Here is a 19,747-nt window from a genome sequence, read left to right on the forward strand (position 1 = left end):
AGGGCTTTGTGACTTCATTCGTTTGGGTCATCCAAGCATCTGAGAAGCTTAGGAATGGACTGAGATATACTTTTAGTCACCACTAAAAAAGGATGAAGAGAAGTGTATTAGTTAGGACTCATGATTTCCAGGATAGAAACCCATTTCTAAGTAACCTGGTTAAGCTGTGGGAATTTATTAGAGGTGGATACTCATTACTGTGCAAAGGTTCAAAGTACAGCTAGACCTTAGAGACAACTAAACTGGGGACTTGGGCTCTGCTAGTAGACTTACTCTCTACCTCTCATCTGTCACTCTACACTTTTTTTGCATAAAGAGATGTCTTTGAAGAATGCTGAAACATGGTCACTTTCAGCTGCCAGGCCTCACATCACACATCTTTGCCTCCAATATGGAGGCAATGGTTTTCTCTTAGTTTCAACTTGAAAAGTTCTGGGGATGATTCTGATTGGTCTTCTTTGGCTCAGATGTACACTCCTGGGCTAATCAACTATGACCATAGGACAAATTACCATGATTGACCAAATTGAAATTTAAAAATTCAGGGTCCCACCCCTATACCAGGGGCTGGAAGTGTACGTAATGGTACCCAATGGAAGGAGTCAGGGTAATAGTCCAGATATGGCCAAAGGGACAACTCTGTGACTTAGAGTCATTTCCAGAGAAGGGGTGTCACTGCATACTGGTGTCAGTCCAATTGCAGGGAGTGAAGGGAAGCTGCTATAAATGCCTCTATTTTGTTCTTTTTATCTAAACGAGAGTCATACTTGTCCAAGAAACACAGGCACTGAATGCTAGTTCTACCCATCAGCACACTTGGCCGTGCCATGCTCAGAGGGGTTAAAAACTCGTGGGGCCTTGTCTGGTTCTGGTAGATCAGTGTAGGCTCACATGAGGGGAACAGAGAGAGAGGGGAAAAAAACCTGGCCAGGTATTTGCCAATATTTCTCTAAGGATTTTGGCTTCATGGTGATAGGGATGTTGTTATCCTTCCTCCTCCCCCTCCTAAGCATCTCAAGTAGTAATAGTTCAAACCACCAGTTTTTGTATTAACTGATTTCCATGACAACAAATTACTACTCTTTCCCTGTTTCCCTTCCTCCTTCATTTACACATGCTATGGAAAGGGCAGTGAATGTCAACATATTGTCATACCAAGAGTAGGGACTTGTGTGAACAGGAAAATATGCCTCATTAACTATGAACAAACACTAGAAAAAAAAACAAATATGTTCATAAAGAGGATGATCCCCACCCCCCGAGATGTAAATTATATTTAATTCTTCCAAAAGGCAGTAAAGAAAATACAACTCATTAAAAAATGCAATTAATTAAATGCCAAGTTCTATTATAAGATTATATGATTACATGATTTTTCTTTAATCCTAGAGTATCTTTTCTAAAGATGTCATGTTTCAGGTACAGAGACTTCTCAGAGGAATTTTCCAGAAGACTGCAGTCAATGCAGAGTTACATGGAAAATTTCCATGTTAGTCAAAGGTGAAAATATGTCTTTTTCACATTGGAGAACTCCTAGAAGCACCGACAGTCTGTATGAGCAACCTCAGCAAAACTAGTTATACCTGATGAACCAATGGTCCTAGAAAATAAAGAGTGAGGAAAGAAGAGAAGGAACCTAGTTTTTTTTTAAATATAATAACTCTTCTGCTTTCCTGATGTGACAATGTGAGTGTACATTCAGGCAATTTCTCCGAGACACAAAATGCTGTGGTGGAAATGAAATCTCTTCACTGAGTTCTGGGTTTATATAAAACATTTGATGACTAAAAGAAAAAGGTTATGTGTAAAATTAACCTCATCCTAAAATAATGAAAATAGCCTGAGTCATTTGAGTGCAATGCTCAAAATACCCATTTGGTAACTGTAGTGTTGAAGGGTCCCCCCCCCCCCCGCCCCCCAAAAAAAGATATATCCATATTTTCATTCCCAAAACCTATGAATATGACCTTATTTGGAAAAATGGGCTTTCGGAAATGTAATTAATTTAAAGATCTTGAGATAAGGAGATTGTCCTAGAATCTAGGGACTGCTCATGTTGACCAGGTAGGACACAGTGTAGTCTCTTCTCCCAAAGTGCGTCAGTCTGGTGAAGAGAGAAAGCTTGTAAAGACGCAAAGGACATATAATTACAATGTGTAATGCATCCTCTGGTGGAAACAAATGGTGCCCTGACTGGAAATAAGATGACGTGGGTGGGAACATTGAGGCAAACCTGGAAGATGAAATGGATCTGAACATGCAAAGAATAGGGCAAGGGTATGTCTTAGGGTGGGGACGGGAATAAAACAGAGCCTCCTGGCACATTCAAAGGTCCTGAGGCAAGAACGATGTGCAAGGCCTCAGAGCTCCCGGCACTGGAGGCTAATGTGGTTGAGACAGCAGTGAGAGCAAGTGGAAAGAGATGGTTTAACTCAAACAAGCACCAGATCCCAAAGGGCCTTGGTAAGGAGTTTGAATTTTATTCAAAGGGAATTAAATAGCAATGGAAGAATTAAGCAGGGGAGCGATCTTTTATTAATATTGTAGACAGACATCTGGTGTCAGGTTTTAAAGTCTACTCTGAGTGCGGTGTGGAGTGCAGAGTCAGAGGGACGCAGGAGTTTCCTTCCAGGAGAATGCTGATGGCGGCTTTGCCTGCGTGACAGTGGAGAGGGAGGAGGGTGAGTGCATTCCTGGTGCACAGAAGAAGGAGATGTGGCTGGGCTGGTGGAGAGGCTGTTGGAAGGAGTTGAGAATCAAGGATGGGAGTTCCTCAATTGGCAAGAAATATGCGTGGTGCTCATGTCCACTTCCCCAGAGCTAACTTAGTGGCCTAGGGATAGAAAAGGATCCCATAAATGCTGAACTTAACTAAACTGGATCCTGTGAATCCCGCAGGCATTTCTCCATCTTCAGCCAAGCTCTAGTCCTGACAAGCTCCTTTTGTTTGATTCCTCCCACAAATAAGCACTTTGGGCATAATTTCGGAGGATTTAATGGCCTTACTGTTCCTTGCCCTGGACAGTCCAGGTTGGAGCACTACACTCTCACAGTCAGCGGGATGTTGATGAAACAGAGTGTCTGGAGAAAGGCCAGTGATGGTGAGGAATTTGAGCTTCATGTTGTGTGGTAACTAACCCCAAAAGCTTAAAGGGCTTAGAACAGCTCTTAACCTGAGCCTGCTCCCACCTGGCTTCGGGCACTAAAGGTGCAGACTCAGCCCCTCCGCCTTCCCCATGCCAGCCAGAGCCTGACCGGACTCCTAATTCTGTCTGAATTCTAGGCCCAGGAGCTCCCTGTAATTTAGGGCTATAAAGATAGAGAATATCTCCTCCTCCAGAGCCATCAGCTCTTCTTGTTCTAAAGGAGCTAGTCTGGAGCCACTGGTCTCCTTTTTGGTGGAGCCAAACACTCCATTCAAAGGATAATAAAACCTTTTCTTCTCTGAAGCCAAAGGCTTACATTCTGAGGTAGGAGCAGTTCTTTCCTCCTAAGAAAAGAATACATTCTATGTCCTCTCTCCCTTTCTCTGGAGGGGGTGGGGAGTAGTGGGCACGGGGAGATGGCCCAGCTTCTATATAAACTCTGAGATTCATCCTTTCCAATTCCACCCCTGTGGTACAGATGCCCCTCCCCCCTCACCATGGGCAGCGTCCACCTGGCTCTCAGCATGAACCAACCCCGGCGGGGAATCAGGAAAGGCGAACTGCCACTAAGATATTCTGTAACTAAATGATCAGTTTGACTCTGACCTAGAAGCCTTATGTTTACAGTCCAATTAAAATAAAATGTAGATATAAAACTTAGTGACTTCAGAGGTTAGGTCATAAAAGCCACTAAGGCTTTTCTCTCTCTCAAGTCACTCTCTCCAGGAGAATCCTGCTGCCATATTAGGATGCTCTGTGGAGAGGTCCACAGGGCACAGGACCCCGACTTGCCATCTGCCACATGAGGGACCTCAGAAGTGGATTCCTTGGTCCCAGTCACACCTTAGGGGACTGAAGCCCCAGCTGACATCTCCACTGCAACGCTATGAGAAACCTTGACCCAGAATCACCCATAAAGTTGCTTATAAATTCCTGACCTACAGAAACCGTAAGATAATAAATGTTTATTTTCTTAAGCTACTGTGTTTCGGGGTGATCTATTATTCAGCAAAAGAGAACTAATACAGTTATCCAGAGTTGGTTTCTACTGCTTGCAACTGAAGAATACTTTGAAAAGTACCCTGCAAGTACTCAATACTTGGTATCAATTACTATCCTATTTAATAAAAGAGAAACATGGTAATTAGCCGTACCTCCACTACCCTTCCCATTGGCTAATCAGCATATCCTTATGCAAATTAACTGCCAGCCAAGATGGCGGCCAGCAGCCAGGCAGCTGACTCGAACAGGGAGGCTTGCTTGCTCCAGTGACGGACTCTGCTGCTGCCAGCCTCTGAGCTTGCAGTTTGAAACATTGTTACAAATATAGAAGCTAAACAAAACCCCAATAATCTGCTTTAGTCAGCCCAGCTTCAGCCAGCAGAATTGCAACATTGTTTCAAATACAGAAGGTAAACAAAGGCCAGAAACCTGCTTTCAGCAGCGGAAGCCTCATAGCTGGAGTGAAGCCTCAGAGCTAAAGCTGTCCCAGAATAAAAAAAAAATTAAAAAAGGAGCGGTTGGGAGCTTCAGTCACCCGCCAGCCTGAAAACGGCCCTCAGCCCCTCACCCAGACTGGCCAGGCACCCCAGTGGGGACCCCCACCCTCATCCAGGACACCCTTCAGGGCAAACCAGCCTGCCCCCACCCGTGCACCAGGCCTCTATTCTATAAGAGTAAAAGGGTAATATGCCTCCCGGCACCGGGATCAGCGTGATAGGGGGCAGCGCCCAAACCCCCTGATCGCCCTGCGGCTCTGTGTGTAACAGGGGGCAGGGTCACAACCTCCCTATCCGCCCTGCTTTGTTCCTGACAGGGGAAGGCGCCCCAACCCCCTGATCAGCCCTGCTCTGTGCCTGATAGGGGGGAGCTCCCCAAACCCCTGATCGCCTTGTGGCTCTGTGTGTGACAGGGTGTGGCGCCCCAACACACCCCCCCCCCCCCCCACTGGCCCTGCTCTGTGTGTGACGGGGTAGAGCCATAACCTCCCCATCGGCCCTGCCCTGAATGTGACAGGGTGTGGCACCCCAACCCCCTGATCTTCCCTGCTCTGTGGGTGACAGGGGACAGTGCCCCAACTCCCCTATTGGCCCTACTCTGTGACAGGGGGCAGCACCCCAACCCCCTGATTGGCCCTATCCTGAGCTCCCCAACCCCCTGATTGGCCCTATCCTGAGCGTGACTAGGGGTGGCCTCGCAACCTCCCGATCTGCCCTGCTCTGTGCATGACAGGGGGAGGCGCCCCAATTCCCCAATCGGCCCTGCTCTGAGCCCGACCAGGGGCTGCACCTAGGGATTGGGCCTGCCCTCTGCCACCTGGGAGCAGCCCTAAGCCAGCAGGTCATTATCTCCCGAGGGGTCCCAGATTGCGAGAGGGCACAGGCCAAGCTAAGGGAACTCCCCCCCCCCCTCCCCCAGTGCACAAATTTTTGTGCACTGGGCCTCTTACAAATATAGCTAAACAAAACTATTATTATAGTCTATAATAATAAAAGGGTAATATGCTAATTATACCGGACGTCTTCTGGACATCTTTCCGGACATCCTTCCTGATGAAGCCCGGGGCTGGAGAGAAGCCAGCCCGGGTCTCAGGTGCCTGCTGGCAGCCGGAGGAGGGAAGCCTGGGTCCTGGGTGCTGGAGGGAAGCCGGTGCTGGCAGCCGGGGAAAGGAAGGCGTACTCTTGCACGAATTTTTGTGCATTGGGCCTCTAGTCTATATAATACAAGTATAATATGCTAATTAGACTGGATGTCATTCCTTCCAGACAAAGCCACAGCAGGCAGAGGTGGCAGAGGGCCCCGGGCCTTGGCAGAGGCAGCGGGCAGGGGCTGGGGCCAAGGCCCTTGAATGAATTTCATGCATAGGGTCTCTAGTTATATTATAAAAAGATTAAACCTACTTGTTTTGTCTCACTCCAGAGGGCAGACCTAGAACTAATGGGAGGAAGTTATAGGGAGGTAGAATTCAGTTCAATGAAAGAAAAAAATGATAATTTCAGTAATCAAAACTGGAAACAAGGGAGCAATTTACCTAGCCAACTGCTGAATTCTCTCTGCATGAAAGGAGTCAAGCAGAGGAGGAAATTATATGCTGTAGAATAATTCTTGCATCGGAAGGGAAGCTGAACTCACCAACCTTTGGGTGCCCTCCCAGCTTTAAGATTCTGTCATTCTCCAACTCATCACAGCCTCGAGATGCTTGCTTAGTGTCATCATAGCCAACCTCTCCCATTTCTTGGGGCAACCAGCCCAAATATGACATCAGCTGAGGAGGTCATTGAGGGAAGGGAAAATATAACAGAAGTATTTATGAGAAATATACCAAAGCAGCAAGCCAAAATCTGATTTCTGCACGAAATGTGACAGTCCTGAGATAGCAAGCTTCCAACAAGTAGGAAGTTAAGAAATAACAACCTTCAGAGAAAGAGGAACAATGAAACTGACCAAACAACAGGTTAACATGAAACTTAAAAAGAAACTAAAAAACAAAACATTCTTGAAATAGGCAATAGCGTTTTGGCAAGCCGATCCTTGCAGATGAACGGGAAGGACAGCCAGGAGTCTCAGAATGGGGAATGAATAAAGCATGAGCCAGAACCTTGGCTGCTGCTATGGTCAAATATCTATGAATTGTGCAGAGTTTAAAGAAATGATGATGGCAAGACTTCATGAATGCAGCAATTAAAGCTGAGAACAGATCACCCCAAATCTGGGGAGAAGTGTGAGCAAACTCGACTCCCTCCAGAAAATAGAAAGACCCTGACTGCCAGGACATCTCTATCAAAAACCAAAAGACTACATCCCAATAGCCTCACAATCCTCAGCCAAGGCCATCAGCTAGAAGTAGGAGGAAATCATAACCAAATTCCACTGTTCAATTACTGGGGGAGGAAATGCCTACTATGCAACCCACAAAATGATCAAAAGAAAGTAACTCTTGTGGAAACTTTGAAAATGGAAATGGAGTCAGCTTAAAGGACTGAAGTATGCAACCAACCCAACCAGCCTTCTTAGGCCCCCTAGAAGGTGCTTTCATCATTCTTCAGGAGCCCCAATTCCCTTTTGTCTAAAACGTTTGTAGTCTGATTTGTAACTGTAGTGTGATTACACAGACAAAGCTGGAACGCTTAGGATTTATGTACATGTTGGAGTTTGCTCGATATTAGAGAAGACCCTGGAGATTCTAAATAATGTCCTGCAGCCAAGACACCTGGAGCCTCAGATGTCAAGAAGCTGAGAGAACTTAAGAAGATAAGGTCATGCTGAAACCGGTTTGGCTCGGTGGATAGAGCATCAGCCTGCGGACTGAGGGGTCCCAGGTTCAATTCCGGTCAGGGGCATATACCTGGGTTGCGGGCACATCCCGGGTGGAAGATGTGCAGGAGGCGGCTGATCGATGTTTCTCTCTCATCGATGTTTCTGACTCTCTATCTCTCTCCCTTCCTCTCTGTAAAAAAATCAATAAAATATATTTTTTTTTAAAAAGAAGATAAGGTCACGAGGTGAGATCTATCTAATGTGGACAAAGATCTCCAAATTGGATCACATTCTTTACTGTGTGACCCAAGCATGGGACGTAACTTTTTTTTCAATTACAGGCGACATATTATAGTAGTTTCAGGTGTACAGGATGGTAGCTACATTTTTCTTTTCAAATTAGTATTTTGGATTTCTTTGGATAAATACCCAGAAATAGAATTGCTAAGTCATGTGGTAGTTCTATTTTTAATTATTTGAGGAACCTCTGTACTGTTTTTCATAATGGCTGCACCAATTTTCAATCCTACCAACAGTGCATGGAGGTTTTGTTTTCTCCACATCCTCACCAACATTTGTTTGTCGATTTACTGATGAAAGCTATTCCAAAAGATGTGAGGTGATATCTCGTTGTGGTTTTGATTTGCATTTCTCTGATGATTAGTGATTTTGAGTATCTTTTCATATATCTATGGTCATTTGTGTTTCCTCTTTGGAGAAATGTGTTTCCAGGTATTCTGCCCACTTTAAATTAGATTTATTTTTTATTTGGTGTTAAGTTGTATGAGTTTGGATATTAACTCATTGTTGGATGTATCATTGGCAAATACCTTCTCCTATTGTTAGGTTGTCTTTTTGTTTTGTTGACAGTTTTCTTTGCTGTGCAAATATTTTTTAATTTGCTGTAGTCCCATTTGTTTATTTTTTCTTTTGATTCTCTTGCCTGAGGAGAAATATCAGTAAAAACAGTGCTATGGAAGATGTCTGATATTTTATTGCCTACGTTTTCCTCTAGGATTTTTATGGTTTCCCGGCTTACATTTAAGTCTTTGAGTTTATTCTTGTGGATGGTGTAATAAAGTTCTATAGTTTCATCTTTTTTTACATGTATCTCTCTAATTTTCCCAACACCATTTACTAAAGAGACTGTCTTGACCCTATTCTATGTTCTTGCCTCCTTTGTCATAGATTATTGACAAGATAGGCTTGCGTTTATTTCTGGGCTCTATTCTATGTGTCTGTTTTTATGCCAGTACCATGCTGTTTTGATTTATTGTAGCCATATAGTATAATTTCCTATCAGGTAGCATAACTTTGTTCTGCTTCCTCAAAATTGCTGTAGCTATTCAGAATCTTTTGTAGTCCATATAAATTTTATGATTATTTTTTCTAGTTCTGTGAAAAAATGCCATTGGTATTTGATAGGGATTGCATTGAATCTACAGATTTCTTTGGGTGGTATGGACATTTTAATGATATTAATTCTTCCTGTCCATGAACATGGTATATGCTTCCATTTATTTATATCTTCTTCAATTTCTTTCTTCAATGTCTTATAATTTTCTAAGTGCAGGTCTTTTATCTTCTTGGTTAAATTTCTTCCTAGATATTTTACTTTTTTGATACAATTGTAAATGAGATTGGGTTTTTAAGAGTCTCATGCTCTACCGACTGAGCTAGCCGAGCACCCATGGGATTGGGTTTTTAAAATTTCTCTTCCTGATAGCTCATTACTGGTCTATAAAAATGCAACCAACTTCTGAATGTTAATTTTGTACCTGATACTTTACTAAATTTATCAGTTTGAATAGTGTGGGTTTTTTTTTCTTTGTGAGTGCTTTAGTTATGCATCTGCAAATAATAACACTTTTACTTCTTCCTTTCCAATTTGGATGCCTTTTATTTCTTTTTGTTGCCTGATTACTGTGGCTATTACTTCCAATACTATGTTTAATAAAAGTGGTGAAAATAGACATCCCTGTCGTGTTCCTGATCTTAAGGAAAACACTTTTAGCTTTTCCCCATTGAGTTTTTATTATAAATGAATGCTGAAATCTGTCAAATGAATTTTTTTGCATATGTTGATATGATAATATGATTTTTATCCTTCATTTTATTTAAGGAATCATAACTTTTGTGTCTGTCTCTTACCCTATAAAACAAGGAAACATATTACCCCTAAGGCTAAAATGAGGATTAAGGTTAAGCACTTAACATAGTACTGTGCAAGCAGTAGAGGTTCATTAAGCAGCAGTTATTATTTTTGTAACTATAAAGATGCAATACAAAGGTACCTCCTTCAAGCTCAGTGGGATATGAAGGGACAGCTGTCCATTACCCACTTCCTACCACTGTACACAGTTGTTGACTCATCCCACACGTCCCACTGACTATGGTACCCTCAGGCTTGAGTAGATACTAACAATTTAAAGCCTGATATTTAAAGAGCATTTTCTCCCCCCCTCTCTCTTTTTGTTTGTTTGAGGTCTTACTAATGTATTCATTCCGAGAATCCTGGAAGGGAAAAGAATTAATAACTAGTATTCTGGTTTATAATTATGTGAAGGATAAGAATTTGCTACCTCAAGGGAAATTCTATGATTATGGATCACCATAGGAGCTATTGCTTCAAGCCAACTCCTTGTGTGGTAATAGTTTTGCAGAATGGCTAAGCCAACAGCTTTTATTTGTCTCTGATGTTAATTAGTTATTTTCGTGTTCAGCCATTCATTTATTTAAAAATATTGATACTGTTTTCTATGTGCCATGCACCGTTCTAGGTACCAGTCCTAATAAGTTCTGTAAAGAAAAACAATGCAGAGAACATAGATAAACAGTGACAAATGGGAGGTGGGCAATGGGGTGTGCTATTTTAAATACGGTTTCCTTTGAGCTGAGCAGGGAGCTACGGAAGGTGAGGGAGTGAGGCATAATATCTGGGGAGATGCCTTTGAAAAAGAAGGAAAAGCAAGTGCAAAGGCTCTGAGATCTATGTGCTGGGCATGACTGAGCAAAAAGGCCAGAGTGCCTGAGGTGGTATGAGTAAAGGGGAGAGTGGGGAGGAGAAGGGGTGAGTGAAGTGGTAGGGAGACATTTTTATTCAACATGGTCTGAGGAGTCACTAGAGTGTTTTATGCTGGAGTGACAGTAGCTGACACATTTTTATTGCATCACTTTGATGGCTATGTTTTGACTAAATAGTGAAAGGGATGCAAGGGCAATAGTAGCAGAGAGGCAGTTACACAATCATCTACACAAGAGATGATGGAGGCTTGGACTAGGATGTAGTTGTAAGTGCACTTCCTAATGTGAGTGGCCTCATCCGCTCGGCTGGAGGGCTGAGGGGAACAAAAAGGTTGACCCTCTTGCTAGAGTGCTTGAACTGAGACATTGGTCCTTTGCAGTGACTTGGGGCTGTGGCTAATGTTTGCCTCACTGTATTTTTTTGGCTTCTCAGTCCTTCCATCACCAGGGTAACCCATCCCCTGCATTACATTTCCTATTTCTAATCCTGAGTGGTTCATGTTTGTCTGGTAGGACAGTGACTATTGAGGCTTGAAAGGGACTCAGCCAAGAGTTCCATGAGTAGTGAGGATTAAGCTCCAGCTCCCTGTGTCCCAGGTAAGTGGCAATATCTGAAACAATGATTCTGGATCCTGACTGTACATTAGAATCTCCTGTGGAGTTTTTGGGGTTTTTTTTTTTAAAGAGCAATGTCTGGTCCAATTGAATCAGTCTCCAGGGTTTTGATCCAGATATTGGTGTTTCCTTAAAGATGACTTAGATTTGAGATGGGTTCAGAGAGGTGTGTGTGTGTGTGTGTGTGTGTGTGTGTGTGTGTGTAATATAAAAAAGGTTTTCTAGCCCTAGCTGGTTTGGCTCAGTGGATAGAATGTCAGCCTGTGGACTGAAGGGTCCTGGGTTCAATTCCGGTTGAGGGCACATGCCTGGGTTGCGGGCTCGATCCCCAGTACGGGGCATGCAGGAGGCAGCCAATCAATGATTCTCTCTCATCGTTGATGTTTCTCTCTCTCCCCCTCTCCCTTCCTCTCTGAAATCAATAAAAATATATTTTTTTAAAAAAGGTTTTCTACTGTGTGACCTTAGAAAACTAATGTGGACCAAAGATCAGAGGTACATCCAGTAAAGATTTTTCCCTTTAATTTAGTTCATTGAGCTATAATTTATATACAATGAAATGTACAGATCTTAAAGGTACAGCCTGGTGAGTTTTGACAAATGCTTACAGTTGTGTAACCCATATTCCCACACACTTGTACAGATACAGGACATTTAATTACCCCAGAAAACTTTCTCATGTCTTTCGATGCCAGCATCCTCTAGAAAACCACCATTTTGATTTCTATCCACATAGATTAGTTTCATATGTTCTAGGACTTCATATAAACAGAAGCATACAGTATGTACAATTTTGTGCCTTGCATCTTCTACTTTACTTATCATGATGTTTTATAACTCATTGATGTTGTTGTATATATTAGTAATTTATTCTTTTTATTGATGAGGAGTATTTCACTGTATGAATAAACCACAATTTGTATCTTAATTTTCCTGTTAGTGGACACTAGGGTAGTTTTCAGATTGGGGACATCATGTATAATGCTGCTTTATAAGTTTGGTAACATTCTAACAAACTTAATTCATAATCATCTTGGAGTTTTCATAAAAGGTCTTTATCATATTGCCAAATTTTTCACCTTAATTTACTGAGTTTTTATGATGAATGGGTGTTGAATTTTATCATATGCTTTTTATGCATTTGTTAAGATTATCACACTTTCTTCTTTTGTTAAATAGTGAATAGTGTTGCTTAATATTTAAATGTTAAAACAACCCTGCATGCCTGGGATAAATCCACTTAGTCAGGACATCTTACTTTCTATATTACTGGATTTTATTTGTAATGTCTTGTTAAGGATTTTTAAAATCTACTTCCATGTACTTGAAAGAATATTCCATGAAGAATATTGGTCTGTAATTTTTTTTTGGGTAATGTCCTTATCTTATTTTTGCATCACAGTTTTTATGGTCTCTCTCATAAAATGAATTGTATTTCCTTTTTTAAATATTTTCTGAAAGAGTTTGTATAAAATTTATATTACTTCTTTATGAAGTGTCTGATGAACTCACCAGTAGAGTAAAGCTGGCCTAGAATTTTCTCATTGGGAAGGTTTCCATTATAATTTCAGTTTCTTTAACACATGTAACTATACAGATTTTCATTTTTGTGTGTGTCAGTATTGATATCTTTCAAGAAATTTATTGTTATCTAAGTTGTCAAATTCATTTGAATAAAATTTTTTAAACAATTATCTTTTACTGGTTGAAGTTTATGAATTGATGTTCCTTCTTTCATTTCTGGTATTGGTAATTTGTGGGTTTGTTTTTCTTGATCAGTTTTCTAGGGGTGCATCAATTTCATGAATCTTTTCAAATAAATAATTTTATTTTCTCTAGTGTTCTCTGCTCTTTCTGATCTCTATTCTTACTTGCTTTGGGTTTAATTAGCTTATTTTTTCTAGCTTCTTAAAGTAGAAGCTTATTTCACTAATTTAAAATGACATTTCTCCTTTTAAATGTTAAAACTATAAATTTTCTTCTAATCACTGCATTAACTACATTATATATTTTGATATGTTGTGTTTTCATTATTATTTAGCTTGAAATAGCTAAACTTTTTTCTTGTTTTTTTTTTTTTTAACCCATGGGGTTACTTAGTTGCTTAATTTCTAAAGATTTGGAAAGTTTTCAGATGACTTTTTGTTATTAATTTGTAACTTAATTCTATTTAATAAGAGAACTAAGTCTGTATAATTTTTAATCCTATAACATTTATTGAAACATGTTTAATGGTCCAGCGTATGCTTTATCTTAGTGTATGTCCCATGGGCGAATTGAGCATATACTCTGTAGTTGATGAGCATACTGTCTATAAATATCAACTAGACATAGTGTTACTCAGGCCTTCTAGATCCTTACTAAATATTTTTTTTGTGTGTATAAATTTTCTATTAAGCACTAAGAGAAAGGTATTAACAATTCTAAATGTGATTGTGGATTTGTCTGCTGATCCCTTTAGTTCTGTCAGTTTTTTTTAATATATTTTATTGATTTTTTACAGAGAGGAAGGAATAGGGATAGGGACATCGATGAGAGAGAAACATCAATCAGCTGCCTCCTACACACCCCCTACTGGGGATGTACCCGCAACCAAGGTACATGCCCTTAACAGGAATCGAACCTGGGACCCTTGAGTCCGCAGGCCGGCGCTCTATCCACTGAGCCAAACTGGTCAGGGCTGTTCTGTCAGTTTTTGCTTCATGTATTTTGAAGATCTGTTATTAGTTACATACTAGCACATACTTAAAATTATTGTGTATTTCTGATCAATTGACCCTGTTAAGAAATGTCCCTGTTTATTTCTGGTAATATTCTTTGCTCCGAAATCTACTGCGTCTGATATTAATACAGCCATTCTAGCTTTCTTATTATGTGTATTTGGATGGCATATCTTTTTTTTATAATTTTACTTCTAATTAATCTGTACCTTTCTGTTTAAAGTGTTTTTCTTAAAAACAACATATAGTCGGATCTTGTTTTAATCCAGCTTGACAATCTCCATCTTTTGATTATAGTATTTACTCCATTTACTTTTAGTATAATTATTGATACCACTGGATTTGACTGTCATTTTGCTGATTGTGTTCCATTTGACACATCTGTCTTTTTTCTGCTGTTCCTTCTTTATTGCCTCCATTTGTGTTAAACAAGTATTTCTTAGTATTCCATTTTATCTCCTCTATTGGTATATTGTTTGAAAAACCACAATATACAATGTTAATTTAGTTTAGTCTACTATGACTTAAGATTATGCCACCTCACATATATGCAGTATACTTATGCAATATACATCTCTTCCTCCTGTCCTCTCTGATATTATTGTCATATATTTTACTTTTATATATGTTACAAACTCCCTACCTTATTATTTCTACTTACAATAGTCAATTGTCTTTTAAATAAATTAATAAACAAGAAACATACCTACTATATTTACCATTTCTGGTGTTGTGTTCTTCATTTCTCTGTGTAGACACAACTTTCTGACTGTTATTATTTTATTTCAGCCTAATGAACTTCTGTTTACATTTCCTATGCTGCAATCTAGTGTAATGAATTCTTCCAGCATTTGTTTATATGGAATTGTTTTTATTTTTACTTTAAGAATATTTTTTCTGGATATAGAATTGTGAGTTGAAGAGTTTTCCCCCCTCCCTTTTGCCCTTTAAATGTTATTCCCTTGTCTTCTGGTTTACATTGATTTTGATAAGAAGTTAGTTCTTATTTTAATCATTATTCCCATGTAGGTGATATTCCCCCCCCCCCCCCTTACAAATTTTTATTGTTTTCAGCAATTAGGCTACATGACTAGAAAGAATTTTCTGTGTGTTTATCCTACTTGGAATATATTGAGATTTTTAAGATATTCAGGTTGTTATTTTTCATCAAACTTCAAAATTTTCAGTTACTATTTCTTCAAACTTTTTTTTTCTGTTCCAGTCTTTCCTTCTTCTTCTTCTTCTAGGACTACAATTGCAATGATGTTAGACTCTCAATGTAAATCTGTGAACCATAAACACTGAAGGAATTACACGTTCTGTGGTGCACTGAGAATAATCAAGAGATAGAAGTGAGGAAAAAACTCCCTTTGTGGTGCATATTACCCATCTGCAACAATTACCTTGCTGATAATTGCAACAAAATACATTTTGCAAGCTATTAGCTAAGCATACACTTCATAATTCATAAATGAGAATTAAATTTTTCATTGTTAAAGGAGAAAAATCTGTTTGAAGGTATTCAGTCTTGATTATAAGTATTTGAGCTTCTGCAGAACAAAGACATCTACTCTGGCTCATTTCAGGAGTGAAATGATTTTATTTTTAAAAGAATTAAACATCTAAAGGTCACGAAAGGAGGCCCACAGATGAAGGGTTGGAAGCTGGCCGCCGGATCAATGTCCCCACCTGCGCTGCGGAGCTGCTCCAATGAGGCCATCAGAGGCCGGCCGCCTGCCCGCCCCTCCCCTGGGCTGCCCCATAGCCAGGCACTGGACATTGCCAGCGGGCCCTCTGTGAATGCAGCTTCAACGAAATGGATGTCTCTGCCTTCACCCTGGCCAACTGGATTCTGTGCAGCCTTGCCTCTCGCCATCACCAGCTTCCAAACAAATTCAGAACAGATGTGCCTGATTGGTGGACTTAGATTCCACGGTTGCATTTTTGCTACACAGGAGGCTGGGAAAGTGAGGTTCTGGCTTCTATACTAGAGGGAACTGAATTCATAAGATGGAAAATTACCCCAAAAACAAGAACAAATTTCAACCATAGCTGCCACACATAAGCCAACAAGTAATTAGAATGGATAAATAAGTACATAAGGAAGGAAGGAAGGAGAAACCTTACAAGTTATTGAAATCAATTTCCCCATTTTACAAATTTGAGGAAAGAAAGACTGGAAGTGATTTAGGCCAAATTGACTCATTCTTACTCTAGATGAGGCTCTTTTTAATTCAAAGGGATGACAAAACCTTGGGCAGTCCTTTCTTCTACAGAAGACACCTTTACTGACTATGACATTCATGCTTGTTGAACCCAGATTTGGCACCCCAATCTTTCTGAACACAGCACCCTGAGCAGCCACAACCACATTAGTACAAGAAATGAAAACTATTTGGCATCCCTGTAGTGCACCAGGCCGACATTTGCTCAACAAACTCTTGAATAAATTAATGGATAGAATAAAGTTTAGTATAATTGACACCCTTGGAGCCCACAAAGATTATTTGTTATTTAGGTTATTTGTTACATGATCTCATTGGGAATTAAGGTTTATTATGCCTAGTTGTCTCTATTGTGGTTACTGGCACAAATTCATAATTTGTTTACAATGGTAAATAAACACCAGGCTTCAACTGGTTGCCTTGCCAACAATGGCATCAATCTCCCCATTCATTCAGATGAAGATTTTCCCTCTTTGCTATTGTCAAGTGTCAAAGTGGGCGGGATGATGGCTTGGGAGGTGTTCTTCCTGGCATGGGAAGCAACACCTGCAAAGATGCCGCTCTATCCCTGTTGGTTCCCTTTGGAAGTTGGTGGATGGCAAACCAACTCTCTAGCTTCTGTAACTGCTGAACCCAGTGTGGGTTTAACTACACTGTATTAGTGTGAAGCTAGTGCAAAGATGAAACAGGACTGGTTTATGCTTAGTTAAATCAATGAGTATAGTGACATTTGTGTAAAGTATAACAAGCTTTGGGGATTTTTTGGATAAATTGTGCTTTTGGATGCAAGTGGCAGAAACTTTAACTCAAACTGGCTTTGGAAAAAAAAAAAGTTTTGTCTTAGTGACAAGGACATTGAGAAGTGGATTTAGTTCCAGGGACTCAAACAAGGTCACTTCTGGACTTTCCCTTCTTTGGTGTTGGGTCTTTCCCTCAGGCTTCACAAAATAGCTACTGGAGGCTCCAAATTTATACTCTCTCAGGCTCAGTTCCAAGGGAATAGATAGCACTTCTTGATACTTCTACTTAGAACCATTATTCTGTGCAGTTGGAACAACTGTTATGTGAACCAATGACGGTGGCCGGGCGGGTCAGTGCTCTGACTGGCCACTGAAGCCAACACTGTCACCCCTGAAAGCAGGATTGTCCACAGCAAGGGCATATCAGACAGAGCCCAGCAGGAGGGAGATGGGGAGAATTGAAGAGAGTTTCATGAAGGGACCACACGTGAGGGGTGGGCAACGGTAAGGAAACCAGGACTAGGAACGGTGGGATACCACCCCACCCCTAGACTGAAGGAACAGGAGCCGGAGCTGTTACTGGCCCTGGGTGAGAGGTGTAGCCATGGGTATGAACCATAAGCCAGAGCCATGAGAACGTCAAGGCACAGAGCCATGGCCAAAGCACAGCCCCGAAGAGAGAGTAGAGGGATACAACTCCTCCACCCCCGCCTCCCAAATGCTGTTTTAGCAAGTTGGTTCCTTTGCCAAGATTTTAAAATTGAGCTATTTAAAATAAAGTATCTGTTTCCAACATCCCTGGGAAGATATGGCAACATCGGGTCGTCTTTCCTCCATGGCAGGGTTTCCTTGGAGAATAGCTGCTGCCTCTCTGTCTCCTGGGCAGGGCCTCACCCCTCCTCCTCCTCCCATCCTCGTCTCCAGGCGGGGGCTCACCCAGCGCCCGGGTGTCTAGGCTGGGCCTGCTTCACTCTTGCACACACCCCCTGCCTCACCAGCCTTTGCTGGGACAGACTGGGGAGGCCCAGTGGAGTCTCTGCAGTGAGAAAGGCTGGAGAGGAAGAGGCTTACTCTGTATCGCAGAGAAAGAACCAGCACCATCGCGAGGGGAGGGGCCGGTAGGGGAGGCAGGGCAGCATTCTAGGAACGTGAACTTCAGCTCATTGTTAGAATGAATTTTAGATGCTTGACTTCTTAGTCTTGAGACTGTCACAGCAAGTGTTTAAACAGTCAGATGCCCAGGGAACATGGCAATGGGATTCCTCTATTATCTTGAGAACTGGGTTCTGTCTCCTTTAAGAAAATCTTTCATGCTCAGATTTAAAAACACTTTTAAATCGGCTAACACAGTCACATAATTCAGTAGGTGGGAAAGTCAGTCTTCTACTTCACTCCCCTCAGGGAGGCAACCGCTGTGCCCGCCTTAGGTGTCTTTCCAGAGATGGCCGATGCCTACGCTCACTTATGTATTGTTCCTTCCTGAGAAAGAGGGAGAGAGAGAGAAAACACAGCCTTTGCAGATAAACTCTCAGCATCTTCAAAAGCACAAATCCAATCAGGTTAGTCTTCTACCTGAAAACCTGCGGTGATCTCCTGCGAGTAACCTGGCGTACAAGGCCCTGAGCGCTCTGGCTGCTGCCTCCCGCTCAGGCTCAGCCGTCCTTCTTGGCAATGCCACCTTCCATTCTTTGTTCCACCCACTCTGAACTCCTCTCATTCCCTTCCTGCTTGGGACCAATCTGCTCTCACCTCCTGTCCTTATTCCATGCTGTTCCACTGCCATGCCTCACTTGTTCACTTCTGCTTGCCCCCAGGTATTCACTTACAGAGCTCGTCCCGAATGCCTAGACAGGCTGTGTCACCCCACCTGTCCTCCCACCCCCCACCCCACTCGGTGTCTGTGTCCTTGGCTGTAACACTCCCTGCAGTGTGAGGTAATCGCCTGTCTTCCCAGCCAGGCAGTATGAGGACAGGGACTCGCCTGCTTCTCTCACCAATAGATCCCCAGCATTGAGCACACGTCTGGCACAGAAAAGATATTAAAACATAGCCATTGAGCCAATGAATGAGACTCGCTAGAGAGGAAAAGAAAGGCCACAGGCCTTGCTACTCACATCCCACCCCATTTCTTGGCACAAATGTGGGCTGCGGCTGAGTAACTAACTTGTTTTCTCAGAAGCAAGAAAGCATTTTTATGATACAAACCCGAATTCCAAATGTCCGTTTCTGATGTTTCAAGATAAGTTACACTTTATATGATGTGAAATAAGGATTTCCTTTGATCTATTCACTACTTAGCTCTGAAAAGCTTTAACCTTCTCTGTCCTCTGATGAACAAGTCTCAAACTCTATTAAGAGCCACTAAGCTGATCATAATTTTCTGTGCTCAGAGCAATAAACCAACAGATGTTAGGAAAGGGCATTCGAGGAAATGCAAAATTATTTATAGGAATACAGTGGAGCCAAAAATTTACTGCCCCCAAAACAAACATTTAACAACTGTTAAAAACAAGCCAACAGGCTCCAAATGGAGTCATTTGGGCTAGGCTGTGTCATCAAACTGAGACTTAATTATAGTTTTGGCTCCCCCAGAAATGGAATCTTAAGCCAGTCAGTCGGGAATGGCTGGTCGGCACTAGTTGGATAACCTGCCTGATAGCTCCTGCCACTCCCAAAGGAAAGTAACCGCGTGATGACTTTTTAACCATTTATTGCCTTTGTTCCCGCTCCTTCTGCCTATAAAAGTCTTCCGTTTTGTACAGCTCCCTGGAGTTCCTTCCTATCTGCTAGGTTGAATGCTGCCCGATAAGAATTGATTCTTGCTCAAATAAACTCATAAAAATTGCGACGCGCCTCAGTGGATTTGTAAGAGTTCTGGTGTAAAAGATGGAACTGGAGGAGCCCCCCTCCCCCAACTGTCCCCAGAGGCGTGAGACGACCAGAGGTCAGTGCCTGTTCAGCCCGGAGCTCCCCATCCTCTCGCTGCCGCAGGAGGCAGTGGGTAAGTTCCTCCGGGATCC

The sequence above is a fragment of the Myotis yumanensis genome, unplaced genomic scaffold (genome assembly GCF_028538775.1).
Source record: "Myotis yumanensis isolate MYYU_CA2020_CCGP unplaced genomic scaffold, mMyoYum1.0.hap1 SCAF_3, whole genome shotgun sequence".
Taxonomy (NCBI): domain Eukaryota; kingdom Metazoa; phylum Chordata; class Mammalia; order Chiroptera; family Vespertilionidae; genus Myotis; species Myotis yumanensis.